Below are 14,057 nucleotides of genomic sequence, written 5' to 3'. Positions count from 1 at the left end.
TCACTCAACGAGGTCCAGGGCTTCATACGCGTTCGCTCCCAATATGAACTCTCGCTTTGTGTCCACAATGGCGAATTGCACAATGTGACTTTGAATGTGCATTCATGCTTCCAGGTCACATACCCCTAGCATTTCAATCGCATTCCCTCTGTAGGCGATCAGCCATTTCGGTTGATCAAAAACTGCCGATTGAACTCTCAGGCGGTTCAAATCGGAGAGGCTGAGGATATTGGCACTCGTTCCCGTGACGAGCTTGCAGATGATTAATCTGGCATTCAGCATCACTGGAATTGTTCAATTATCCTGATTGTGAGCAATTGTGATTGGGTTTATTTTTTCAGTTTCTGAAATTTCCTGTGTACCTTTGTCTACACTTTCAATTGTGTTAATAAAGATTAGGGGCTGGATTCTCTGATCGGCAATGCCGAAATCGCATTTGGCGATCAGCCGGAGAATCCCCGTTTACGTCGGAATTGGGGCGATGATACTCCACCCCCTCAAAAATGTCATACTCCGGGAGTAAGCCGTAGACAGTACGGATGGCCTCAGGATGTCACCTGAGGCCCTCCCCGATGCTCCGCCCCGATGGGCCGAGTCCTTGACGTTGTGGGACACGTGTGCTCACACCGTTCGGGGACCTTGTGTGGTGGCTGTGGACTGAGTCCAGCACCGCCACAGTCAGGGGGGAAAACATTTTGCTGGCAGGGGGGGGCTTCGGCAGAGCCTGGGGGGACTGGTGGGGGGTGGTCTGGGGGTGGCAAAGCTGGTTACAGGGGGGACAATTTTTGGCAGGCAGTTTTTGTCAGGCCGGGTCCACGCGCATCCGACGCCATGTTGCACAATGCAGCCGCCACAGGCGGTATCTGCAGGTGGGGGATTTATGCTACGTGGCTGCTAGCCCCCCCACTGGATGGAGGATCGGTGTGGGGGGGAGGGTGCTGAATTTCTGGTCGTAAGCCCGGACAGATCCTGCCGGCAAAGCCTCCCTAAATAAAGAAAACATCCCCACCGACGCGTAGGAATCACTTGCCTTGGAAACCAACAAACTGGAGAGAAAGCATCCACAAAGGCGTCAATTGCCTCAAGCATCAATGGTGGAGCACACAGAGGCCAACAGCGGAACAGCTGTAAATAGCGGAAGGAGAGCATAGAATCCAGAGCGTCCCACCCACCCACCTCATCAAGCACCACCTACCAAACCTGTGGCAGAGTCTGTGGGTCCAGGATTGGACAATTCAGCCACAGCAGAACCCATCTCCCCAAAGTGGAAACAAGTCTTCCTCGATGCTGAGGGACAGCCCAAGAAGAAGGATACCATTCGCTAATGGGAGCAGCGCTTCTTTGTCTATCTTATCTAAACCTGCCATAGTCTTGTCCAGCTCCATCAACTATTCACTCAGCCTCCTTTTCTCCAAGGAGAAGAAGCTCAGCACATCCAATCTCACATTGTAGCTAAAATCCCATCTGCCTGGAATCATTCTGGTAAATTTCCTCTGCACCTTCCCAAGGGCCTTTACATCCACCCTGAAGTTTAATGGCCCAAACTATATCTAATGCTCCATTGCGGTCTAACCAGAGCTTTATAAAGATTCAGCATAGCGTCCCTGCTTTTGTACTCAATTCCCTTATATATGCTTCACAGCTCCAGGGTCCCAGGTTCGATTCCGGCTTGGGTCACTGTCTGTGCAGAGTCTGCACATCCTCCCCGTGTGTGCGTGGGTTTCCTCCGGGTGCTCCGGTTTCCTCCCACAGTCCAAAGATGTGCAGGTTAGGTGGATTGGCCATGATAAATTGCCCTTAGTGTCCAAAATTGTCCTTAGTGTTGGGTGTTGGGTTACTGGGTTATGGGGATAGGGTGGAGGTGTTGACCTTGGGTAGGGTGCTCTTTCCAAGAGCCGGTGCAGACCCGATGGGCCGAATGGCCTCCTTCTGCACTGTAAATTCTACGATCTATGATCTATGATGCACAAGATCCATATATTTTACTAACTGCATGTCTTGCCAACTTCAAGAATATGTGTACTTCTATTAAAAATTCATAATAGCACTGGCCACGCACGTGAGGGTGATGTCCAACTACTCACTATCGAGAGGGACCCTGCTGCGCATGCTGGCACAGGCCTCAATATCACTGATCCCTAAAAAATTCAAAGAGCCGACCGAGTGCAGGTCTTACAAACTCATCTCACTCTTAAACACGCATGCCAAAGTACTGACGAAGCCATGGCGAGGCGACTGGAGAGCTGCATGCCAGAGGTATTCGCGGAGGACCAGATGGGCTTTGTCAAGGACAGTCAACGAATGGCAAACATCAGGCACCTGCTGAACATGATCATGACCCCACCCGGGGAGGAGAGACCAGAACTGATCATCTCCCTGGTTGCAGAGAAAGCCTTCGACAGAGCCAAATGGAGGTACCTGTACTGGACCAGCGTTAACCTCATGGGTGTGTCATGTGAGGGTCCCTTTATGAAAAATGTGTTCATCAAATAGCTGCAGTGATGTCATTGTGTGGGTGGAGCTGGGCTGTGATTCTGTCTTTTACTTTCGTTTTGAGCTGTAAGCTGCTTTGTGGCTCTGAAATTTTTGGTTTTGTTTTCAGTTGGGAGCTGCATTCAAACAAAGAAGGTGTATTTTTGGACTCTCTCTCTGCTTGCTAAAGAATGTCTCCAGACCACTTGATAACTTCAAAGTAATACCTGTTTTCTGTAAGGAATTCAAACCTATGTTTTGTCAAAAAAAGGGTGTTTGGCTTAAGGATGTTGTGAGTAAAGTTATTAAGGGTTACCTGTATCTTTGAGGGGGTATTTGTGTTGGTAGTTGATAAGATGTTTACTGTGTGTTCATAAAATGTTAACTGGATTCATAGAATGAACATTGTTTTGTTTAAAAATACTTAAGGCTCTGTTGCATAACACCTGGCAAGTGGGCCCTTGTGCTACTCATAACCAAAATCTAAATGTTGTAGGTCAGGTGAACTCCATGATATACTTTGGTGTTCTCCAAACCCTGGCACACAACAGGTGAAACTACTGTTCTGCACTCCCATGGTGAGCATATGAATGAACACCACCAGCTCTGGCTATTTCTGGGTGCACAGAGGTGGGTGACAGGGATGCCTTTGTCCCCGCTATTATTTGGCCTGGCAATTGAGTCACTGGCATTTGTTCTCAGATCAGCGAAGGGGTGGAGAGACATCCAGAGGGCAACAGGGAGCACAGAGTTTCACTCGATGCAGATGACCTGTTCCTCTATGTCTCAAACCTCCAATCAGCATGAAAGAGTTCAGAGCCTTCTCAGGTTACAAATTTAACCTGAGCAAGAGCAAAATCTTCCTCTTGAACCCGTGCAGAGTTGGGGAAGATGCTGTTCAAGCTGGCCCAAGACAAACTCCGATACCTGGGGATCCAAATAGCCCAACTGGACACGGATCCACAAGTGGAACATGTTGAGTCTGGTAGGGGAGGTAAAGAGAGACCTGCAAAGGTGAGGCTTGCTCCCACTCTCCCTGGCGGGGAGTGTGCAGACGATCAAACTGAATGTGCTGCCGGGGTTCCTCTTGCTGTTCAGATCCCTTCCGATATTCATCCCAAAGGCTTTCTTCAATAAGATAGACAAATTAATCATCACGTTTGTATGTGTGTGTTGGGGGCAGGGGAAAAGACCTCAAGGATCAGAAAGAGTGTTTTGCAGAGAAGGAGAAACACGGGAGGCCTGGCCCTCCCAAATCTCCCATTCTACCACTGAGCAGTAATGGCAGAAAGAGTAGGGGGAATAAGTCAAGGAGCCATGAGCAGAATAGGTTAAAATGGAGGAGAGTTTGTGCATGGGGACATACCTCCAAGCACTGGCCATGGCCACACGTCCATTCCCCAAGCCAGATACTCAAGATGCCAGTGGCAGTGGCCACTCTGAGAAGATGGAACCAACTGAGACACCATTTTGGTCTGACAGCAATTTCCACCATGGCCCCCATCTGCAAGAACCATAAGATCCTGCGCCCCACCTGTGACAATGGACACCTCCTTTAAACAGGATGAAAGGATACTGATGAGAGGGGACTTATACACACACGGCAGAGTAGCCACCCTTGGGGGAACTTACGGACAAGTTCCAGCTCCCGCACGGGAATTAACTATGGTACATACAAACAAGGAACATCCTCCGAAAGAAAACAACATTGTTCCGCCAGCTACCATGACACTCCCTACTGCACAGACTTTTGACCGTGGGCAAACTAGGGGACGGTAACTGCACGGACATGTACGGATGACTGCTAGGGGAGGTATAGTCACCACTAGACGAGATGTGGGAGAAGTGGGAAGAAGAGTTAGAAATGGAGATAGAAGGAGGACTCTGGATCGAAGCACTGCATCGAATGATCTCCACCTCCTCATGCGCAGGGCTAAGCCTTACGCAGTTAAAGGAGGTGCACAGGGCGTACTTAACCAAAACATGAATAAACAGGTTCTTCTCGGGAGTAGGGGGCAAATGCGAATGGTGCCAGGGAGACTCGGCCAACCACACCCACACATTCTGGTCTAGCCCCAGACTCAGCGGGTACTGGACAGCATTTTTCGAGGCCGTGCCCACGATTGTGGGGGTGAAGTGGTCGACGATTGTGTGGGTGAAGGTGGAGTCATGCTGACTAGTGGTGGTCTTCAGGTTGTCGGAACAGCCAGAGCTCTTTATGGGGAGAGGGGAAGATGCCCTAGCCTTTGCCCGCCGAAGACTCCTGCAGTGCCATCCAAGGCCACAGACTGGCTGTCTGACTTGGCAGAGTCCTTCAAATAGTAAAAATAAAATACACCATTCGGGGATCGGAGGAAGGCTTCTACTGCATGTGGAGGCTATTCACCAGCCTCTTCCGAGGCCTGTTCGTGAGCAGCAAGCAACCAATAGGTAACGGGGGGAAGGGGGAGGGGGAGGGACATCGAATTGGACAATGGAGGGAGAGATTAAAGGGGAGGTTTAATATAGGGAAGGGTCAGAAGGGGGATTGAGGTCGCTAAGGCAAACACAGGGTTAACAAGGCAGGGGAGCCAGAAGGGACAAAGGGTGAGGGCACACGTGGGCAACTAGAACGACCAAACCAGGAAAGCTGAAACATGCATAGCCGATTCCAATGGACCCCCCGGTATGTTCTCGTACCAGGGGGCAACAGGGACGTAAGTAAAATGATACGGTTGTGGCAACCTACTCCCAGGCTCTCAAAAACAGGGCCCTGTTATGGGCCAGGGTTTAGAGAACCCCAAAGTGTATCATGGAGTTCACCTGACCCACAACTTTTAATAGATTGTTGTATGGGGAGCACATGGTCCACTCTACAGGTGTGGTACAGCAGAACTGGAAAAGTATTTTTTAAAGCAAAACAATGTTTATTCAATGAACTCAAGTTAACCTTTTTAAAACATACAATGAACATCTTAGCAACCATCAATTCAAATACAACCCCCAAAGAATACAACACTAAATAATTCTTAAGCTGTCCTTTTAACATCCAGAAGACTTTTAAAAAAAACTTTCAGCAGAAGCACATCAGGTTAAAGTCACTACTAAGAGCAGTTATTAATTTTAAATCCCCAAAGGATCGATTTACATTCCTTAGGTTACAGAGAGGGACTTTAATACACATTCTGGCTGTGACTGCATCAATCCAGCTCTGAAAACAAAGCTAAAACACACCCTGCAGCAAACAGCCTAAAATTAAAGTAAAAAGCTGAGAGACAGCCCAGCTCCACCCACTCTCTGACATCACTGCAGTGATAAACACCCATTTCTTAAAGGTATTCTCACTACAGATATTTATATACACACCCATTTATAAACACCCATTTCTTAAAGGTACTCTCACGTGACACCTCCCCCCAAGAAAAAAAAATAAACCATCAACTTCAAAATGGTTTCATTTTTCACCTTTTCACTATCCTTTAAGAATTGCACCACAGTAAATATACTTTATCATTTCAAAAAACAATACACGCCAACAGGTATAATAATATAGTCCATTTCTTTTTTTTTCCTTCTTCCTCCAACTGGAATCCCTCTTGATTGACAGTCTCTTTGAACAAGAAGGTCTCTGCACGATCCATGCATTTCTCTACGCCTCGGCATTTCTCTTTAAAGTCAGATACTTTAGTTCAATCTGATCACAGAGTCCCTTGTAATTCTCCAACACAGGAGCATTGGTTATCACAGCTTTCAGGCCGTCAAATGCAGGTTGAAAGTCCGCTGTCCGGTGAAATCTTCGACGTGTCTTCAGCAAGTCCATCAGTGGAACAACCACGCTGCAAAAACTTTTCACAAATGTTCGATCAACTCCACTCAAGCCAAGAAATCTCATTATTTCCCTTCATCTTGAGGGTATCGGAACCTCCTCAAAGTGACTAGGGCTTTTCCAAATTCACTTTTGTCTAGGTTTATCACCAAACCCGCCTCCTGAAGTCGATCAAATAACTCCATCAGATGTTTAAGATGTTCTTTCCATTTCTGGCTGAAAATTACCAGACCGTCGATGTAAATCGCAGAATTGGGTAATCCTGAAACGACTTTGTTAGTTAACCGTTGATATGTGGCTGGGGCGTTTTTGAATTGGTATATACCATCTGGAGTCACAAAAGCTGAAATCTCCTTCGATCTTTCGGATAAAGACACCTGCCAGTAACTTTTAAGTAAATCCAGTTTGGAAATAAAAGCTGGTTGTCCCACTTTCTCAATGCAATCCTGCAAACATGGGACAGGACAAGAGTCCATTCTTGTAACTGCATTAACCTTTCTATAGTCCACACACAACCGTTGGGTACCGTCTGGTTTAGGTACCATCACGATCATGTGACCTCCTTTGGCTGCAACCCACTTCAATTATGCCATTTTTAAGCAGACTCTCAATCTCTTTGTTAACCTGTGCCAATTTTAAAGGGTTAAGTCTATATGGATGTTGTTTGATTAGAACAGCATTTCCCACATCTACATCATGTATAGCCATTTTAGTCCGTCCGAATTTATCTCTACAAACTTGCCCACGTGATATCAATAACTCTTTCAGGTCAGTCTGTTTTTCCTCTGAAAGGTAACTCAACAATTTATCCAAATTTTTAAGAACATTCTCATTTTCCAATTTAATTTGAGGTATGTCAAATTCACAGTCATCTGGATTAGGTTCATCACTTTGAGTTAGAATCATTAAAACCTCCTCCTTTTTCTCTCCTTCCCTTTCAAATTACCTTTTAAGCATATTCACATGACACACTTGGTGAGTTTTCCTTCTATCTGGCATTTTTACCACATAATTCACCTCACTTAATTTCTTTTCAATCTGATACAGTCCAGAAAACCTAGCTTTTATAGGTTCACCTACCACTGGTAACAACACTGAAACATTATCTCCACGGGCAAAACTACGCACTTTGGATTTTTTGTCCGCTACCCGTTTCATCACATTTTATGTACCTTTTAAATGCTGTCTAGCCAATTCACCTGCTCTATTTAATCATTCCCTAAAATTTGACACGTAATCCAATAATGTAATTTCCGATTTCTGACTCACCAATTTTTCCTTAATCAATTTACGTAGTCCTCTTACCTCATGACCAAAAATTAGTTCAAAGGATTAAATTTGGTTGACTCATTGGGGGCATCCCTAATTGCAAACAGTACGAATGGAATTCCTTTATCCCAATCCTCTGGATAATCTTGACATTAAGCCCTCAACATTGTCTTTAACGTCTGATGCCACCTTTCTAATGCTCCCTGTAATTCTGGATGGTACACAGTTGATTTAAATTGTTTTATTCCCAAGCTATCCATAACTTTTTTGAATAACCTTGAGGTAAAATTTGATCCTTGATCCGATTGTATTTCTGTGGGTAGTCCATATCTAGTAAAGAATTTAAGTAACTCCTCCACAATCTTTTTAACTGTAATATTACATACTGGAATGGCCTCTTGAAACCCAGTAGAAAAATCCATTATCGTCAAAAGATATTGATTCCCACTTATCGTTTTAGGAAGCGGTACTTCGCAATCAATTAGGACCTGTGTAAAAGGTTCCTTAAATGCTGGAATGTGTATTAACGGCACTGGTTTTATCACTGCTTGAGGTTTCCCTATCTCTTGACATGTGTGACATGATTGACAAAATTTAACTACAACTTTATGTAGTCCAGGCCAATAAAAATGAAAAATGTTTCTGGATTTTAGCTTGAGTTTTCCTTATTCCCAAATGACCTCCCACTGGTACCTCGTGTGAAACTTGCAACACCTCCTTTCTATACCCTACTGGCAATACTTCTTGATGAACTTCTGCCCACTCTTCATCTGCCTGCATATGTAAAGGTCTCCATTTTCTCATCAAGACATCACTTTTACGGTAATAACACTCTGGTATACACTCAGATTCCTCTTCCGTGTATGCTTTCTGATACATCCGTTTTATTTCTATATCATGTTGTTGTAACTCCGCCAACTTTCCTGAACTAAAAGTATCCGCCTCATCCTCCACCTGTTCTTGTTCTTTTTCAACCATCTGATCAAAAATATCATTTCTGATAATTGCACTTCAACTTCATCTTCACTCTTTGATTTCTCCTCTTGTCTTCACTTGTGACTTTGCGACCTTGTTACTACACAATCCGGAAAAATCCCAGGATATTCGTCCTTCAACACTTCAGTTGCCTGATTTTCCACTGGCTTATCAACCACAGTAGGCATCACTCCCACCTGCGATCCAGCTATATCATTACCCAAGATAAACTGTATTCCTGGACAAGATAGTTTCTCTATTACTCCTACTACCACTTCACCACTCATCATTGGACTTTCCAACGTTACCTTATATAATGGAACACTACTCTTCTCACCCTGAATTCCACATATTACCACCTTTTCTGGCAACATTCTTCCCAAATTACACAACTCCTCATCTCTTACCATTAAAGATTGATTAGCTCCCGAATCTCTTAAAATTGTGACTTGTTTACCTACTCCTCCTGATACACATGAGTACACTTTACCCACACAAGTAAATTCTTGAAAGAGATCTGGCACCTTCTTATCAATCACCTCTTGATCAGGCTGTACAATCTTTTGCACCTCCTTCACTTCACTTGGGCTTTCCTTTGCCACTTTAACAAACCCCACTGTCTTATCCTGTTTTACCACATCAGCCTTCCCAGTGCTTTTCTTCAACCACCAACACTGTGACTTTACATGGCCTAGTTTATTACAGTGAAAACATTTGAAATTTTTCATTTCTTTTCCACCCTCCTGGAATTCTTTTTTAATCTGAGGTACACTCTCCTTATTTTCTCCCATCAGATCACCTTTGCCTTTACCACTTGAGTATTTCTCATGTCCCCAGTTTCGATGCCTCACAGGCTGAAACTGATGTCGGAAACCAAGCTTTGATTTATGAACTAATTCATAATCATCGGCCATTTCTGCTGCTAATCTCGCAGTTTTAACCCTCTGATCTTCCACATGAGTTCTCACTACACCAGGAATTGAATTTTAAAACTCCTCCAAAAGCATAATTTCTCTGAGAGCTTCATACGCTTGGTCTATTTTCAAAGCCCTTACCACCTATCAAAATTACTCTGTTTGATCCTTTCAAACTCCATGTATGTTTGACCAAAATCTTTCCTTACATTTCTAAACCTTTGTCTGTAAGCTTTAGGCACTAGTTCATTTGCACCTAAAATGGATTTTTTCACCTCCGCATATGACACAGATTACTACTCCGGTAGTGATGCCAACACTTCACTATCCCTACCTACCAACTTTGTTTGAATCAGTAATACCCACATGTCCTGTGGCCATTTCATTTGTTTAGCCACCTTCTCAAATGAAATGAAAAAGGCTTCTACCTCCTTCTCGTCAAACCTTGGCAATGCTTGGGCATATTTAAATAGATTCCCACCAAGCCTTCGACTTTGACGCTCTTTCTCACTATCCTCATCACAATCATCCAAATGTACGTTTCCCTTTACGTCTGCCAATTTTAACTGACTGTCATGTTTCATGGCCATTTTCTGAAGTTCAAACTCTCTCACTTTATCTTTTTCACTGATCTGTATGTCCCTTTCTCTTTCTTTTTGTTCTGCTGGGGCTATTCTTTCTGTTTTCCTTTCTTCTCTCTCTTTTTCTTCTCTCATTCTTTCTCTTTCTTTTTCCTCCCTCTCTCTTTCGTATTCAAACTGCTTTAATTCTTTCTCATGTTCCATTTGTTTAATTTTTAACTGAATTTTTGCCACTTCCAATGAGTCAATCTGTATCTCGGGCAACTTTTAATGTTTAGCCAACGCCTTAATGACCTCATCGTTTCGCATTTTGTCGGGTAATGTTAACTGCAATGTTTTTGTCAAATCTAACAGTCTGATTTTAGTCTCTGCCCGTAAGGTACTGCGTGTGACCGTCTCCACCCCCAAAAACTTCAGAGCCTCTGAAAGAGCCATTATCCACAACACACTCGCTACTTAAATTATAATACCACACCTGAAAAGCAACCACAATATGCTCACCCCTCACTGTCTTTAAGTTCATAAAGCCAATCCAATAGATAGACTTTTATCCCCCTCGAGCCCCCAATTTGTTATGGACCAGGGTTTAGAGAACCGCAAAGTGTATCATGGAGTTCACCTGACCCACAACTTTTACTAGATTGTGACATGGGGAGCACACGGTCCACTCTACAGGTGTGGTACAGCAGAAATGGAAAAGTATTTTTTAAAGCAAAACAATGTTTATTCTATGAACTCAAGTTAACCTTTTTAAAACATACAGTGAACATCTTAGCAACCATCAATTCAAATACAACCCCCAAAGAATACAACACTAAGTAATTCTTAAGCTGTCCTTTTAACATCCAGAAGACATTAAAAAAAACTTTCAGCAGAAGCACATCAGGTTAAAGTCACTACTAAGAGCAGTTATTAGTTTTGAATCATCAAAGGATCGAATTACATTCTTTAGGTTACAGAGAGAGACTCTAATACACCTTCTGGCTGTGACTGCATCAATCCAGCTCTGAAACCGAAGCTAAAACACACCCTGCAGCAAACAGCCTAAAATGAAAGTAAAAAGCTGACAGACAGCCAAGCTCCACCCACTCTCTGACATCACTGCAATAATAAACACCCATTTCCGAAAGGTACTCTCACCACAGATATTTATATATACACCCATTTATAAACACCCATTTCTTAAAGGTACCCTCACATGACAGCCCCCACATCTGTACATGGATTTCTTTACTTGAATGTATAAAGGTTTGTTTGCCCTTCATTATCTGCTTTTGTATATCCATTTTGTAGATTCCTATTTTTCTTCTCTTCCTTTTACTATTGTGTGGTATCCATGGCAAGAGTTACTGTAAAAAATTGTAAAACCAATAAAACATTTTTTTTCAATTAAATATAACAAAAACAGTGATGCTCCTAGGACTGCCCATTGTCCATCTCCTCCAGTGTGAAAAATAACCATTTACTATGACCCACTGTTTTCTGTCCTGAAGCCAATTTTTATCCAAGCTGACAATGATCTTTTCATTCCCCGAGCATTCATTTTGTTAACCATCTTTTTATGATATTTTGTTAAACGCTTCCTTCAAATCCATAGAGACAACATCCATTGCTTTCCCTTCAAAAAATTCAATTAAATTAGTCAAGCACGATCTGCCTTGACAAATCCATGCTGGCTATCCTTAATGAATTCAAGCCTCTATAAGTGGCTCCTGATCGTCTCCCTGTTTATTTTTCTCAAACTTTACCCACCGCTGATGTTAAATTGGCTGGTCTGTACTTACTAGGAATGTCCTTACACTCCTTGAATAGGGTATCACATTCGGCACATCTGTTTAAAGGTTTCCACACTGGGTGGCCTAAAATATGCTCCTCGTAGATATACTTGGCTAATTTGGTATGATCTTCACCCACTTTACACACAAAAGTATCCATTTCTGTCCCTAAATGCCCTGTTAAGTGTTACAATTGGTTAAGTCCTCTGTGCAATTATCTTATTTCCTCTGAAAATTGCAGCCAAATACTATCAACATCAGAGGGAATAGTGCCACTGAAAATAAACAAAATTTCAATAAAAGTAGGTAATCAGGTTTTTGGTGATCAAAAGAAGAGGAACAAGAACCAAAACTGATGTAAATCCATTCTGTATCAAGTGGTTGTACAAAGTACATACATTCCAGTATTCAGGCTGAAGGATCTTCCAGTGGCTAAATAAAACAACAATAAATTGCATTTTTTCCATTTAGTTTAGGATCTAAGCTGAGAGATTTCCTAGCTTCACACAGTACAACATGATGTTCACCAACAGGAAGGTTCCCATCCTCATCCGGATATGAAGCCAGTAAGAGCGGAAGTACTTCTCTCAGTCTTAAAATCAAGTTTTCAGCAGCTCCTACTCACAGGAGCATTCCAATCCTTCCATTAGTTGCCATTGCGAGAGCTGTGCCCTCTGTCGATCGTCATTTCCCTGTTGTTCACTCAGGATACTGACTCCTAGGGCACTAATCATTCCACCCCACAAAAAGCCTGGAATCTGAATCCAACACAAGGCACTGGACCTGTCCCCACCCAGAGGATTACATCTCTACCACAAGCCATCCCCCCCGCCCACTCCTACCATATACCAACTGCTTACCCCTTCCCACCCCTAGGTCAATGATCTCTACCCACTCCCCATCCCGAGGCCCACCATTTCTCCACTGATCCCCCGTGCACTGGCTTCCAATCCAATCTCTGTGGAACATAGGAACAGGAGTCGGCCATTGAGCCCATTTTGCCTGCTCCGCCATTCGCTAGGATCATGGTTGGTCGGACACTTCAATGCCTTTTACCCACACTAACATCATACGTTATTGTTAATCAGTAATTTATCAATCTATACTTCAAACTTACTCAATGAATCAGTTTCCACAGCCCTGTGGGTTGGAAAATTCCAAAGATTCACAGCCCTCTGTGTAAAAGAAAATCCTCTTCATCTTGTTCCTAAGTGGCTTCACCCTTATTTTGAAATTGTGCCGCCTGGTTCTAGACTCCCCAACCAAGGAAGTACTTGGGTGGAAAGTATGCCCTGGTTTCGTAGTGGGGAGTGTTGACTGATGTTTCCTCTTGCAGAGAGATCACTATGATGTTTGAGGAAACGATGGGGATCAGTGAAATCCAAGCATTCTTGCTCCTCCAGACTAGGAAAGAATCGAAAGGCAGACAGAAGCTTTGAAGGTTACACAGGCTTCTTCTGGACAGTGTTCTGGACTTCTGCCATGTTGCTGTATTTAGGTGGCAGACTGAATGGGAGTAAACCTCAAATTGATGTTGTGATGCCAATGACACGAACAGGCTGTCATGATATTCAAACACACACATCATGATAGACACACCAACAGACAAATCAGAACACACAACACCACAACCAATGACAGAAAGATATAAAAGCACAGACACGACCCCCGGTGGTCAGTATTAGCTGCAGAGGCGGACCAGGACAGATCTGTTACCAAACACACTCAGGGAGACAGCACGTGCAGAGTATCCAGAACGAACTGTATTATAAGAGTTAAAATAAAATAGAGTTGTACCACATACAACTGTGTTGGCTCATCTGTGCACCAGAGCACCCAACACCACACAGGCTGCAATTTTGGAACCTTAAGTACGCTCTGCTTGCTTTTAATGGAGCCTCTTCCAGGGCTTGAATCACCACCATTAATGTTGCAGTGGCTAAAATCACACTGAATTTGGATTGCATCTAGATGTTTAAGATTTTAACCTCCCGTATTACACTTGCCTGTCCATCACAGTGTAGCAGGAGATGAGGGCTGGCTTAGCTCAGTTGGCTAGACAGTTAGTTTGTGATGCAGAGCAAGGCCAACAGCATGGATTCAATTCCCGTGCTGGCTGAGGTTATTCATTCTCCACCTTGCCCCTCACCTAAAGTGTGGTTAAATCACCATCAATCAGCTCTCCCTCAAAGGGAAAAAGCAGCCTACGGTAGTTGGGACTGTGGTGACTTTACTTACTTGACAGGAGATGGGAGGTGTGTGGGAA

This window comes from Scyliorhinus torazame, chromosome 6 (assembly GCF_047496885.1).
Source record: "Scyliorhinus torazame isolate Kashiwa2021f chromosome 6, sScyTor2.1, whole genome shotgun sequence".
NCBI classification, from domain to species: domain Eukaryota; kingdom Metazoa; phylum Chordata; class Chondrichthyes; order Carcharhiniformes; family Scyliorhinidae; genus Scyliorhinus; species Scyliorhinus torazame.
This window is presented reverse-complemented; position numbering follows the sequence as displayed.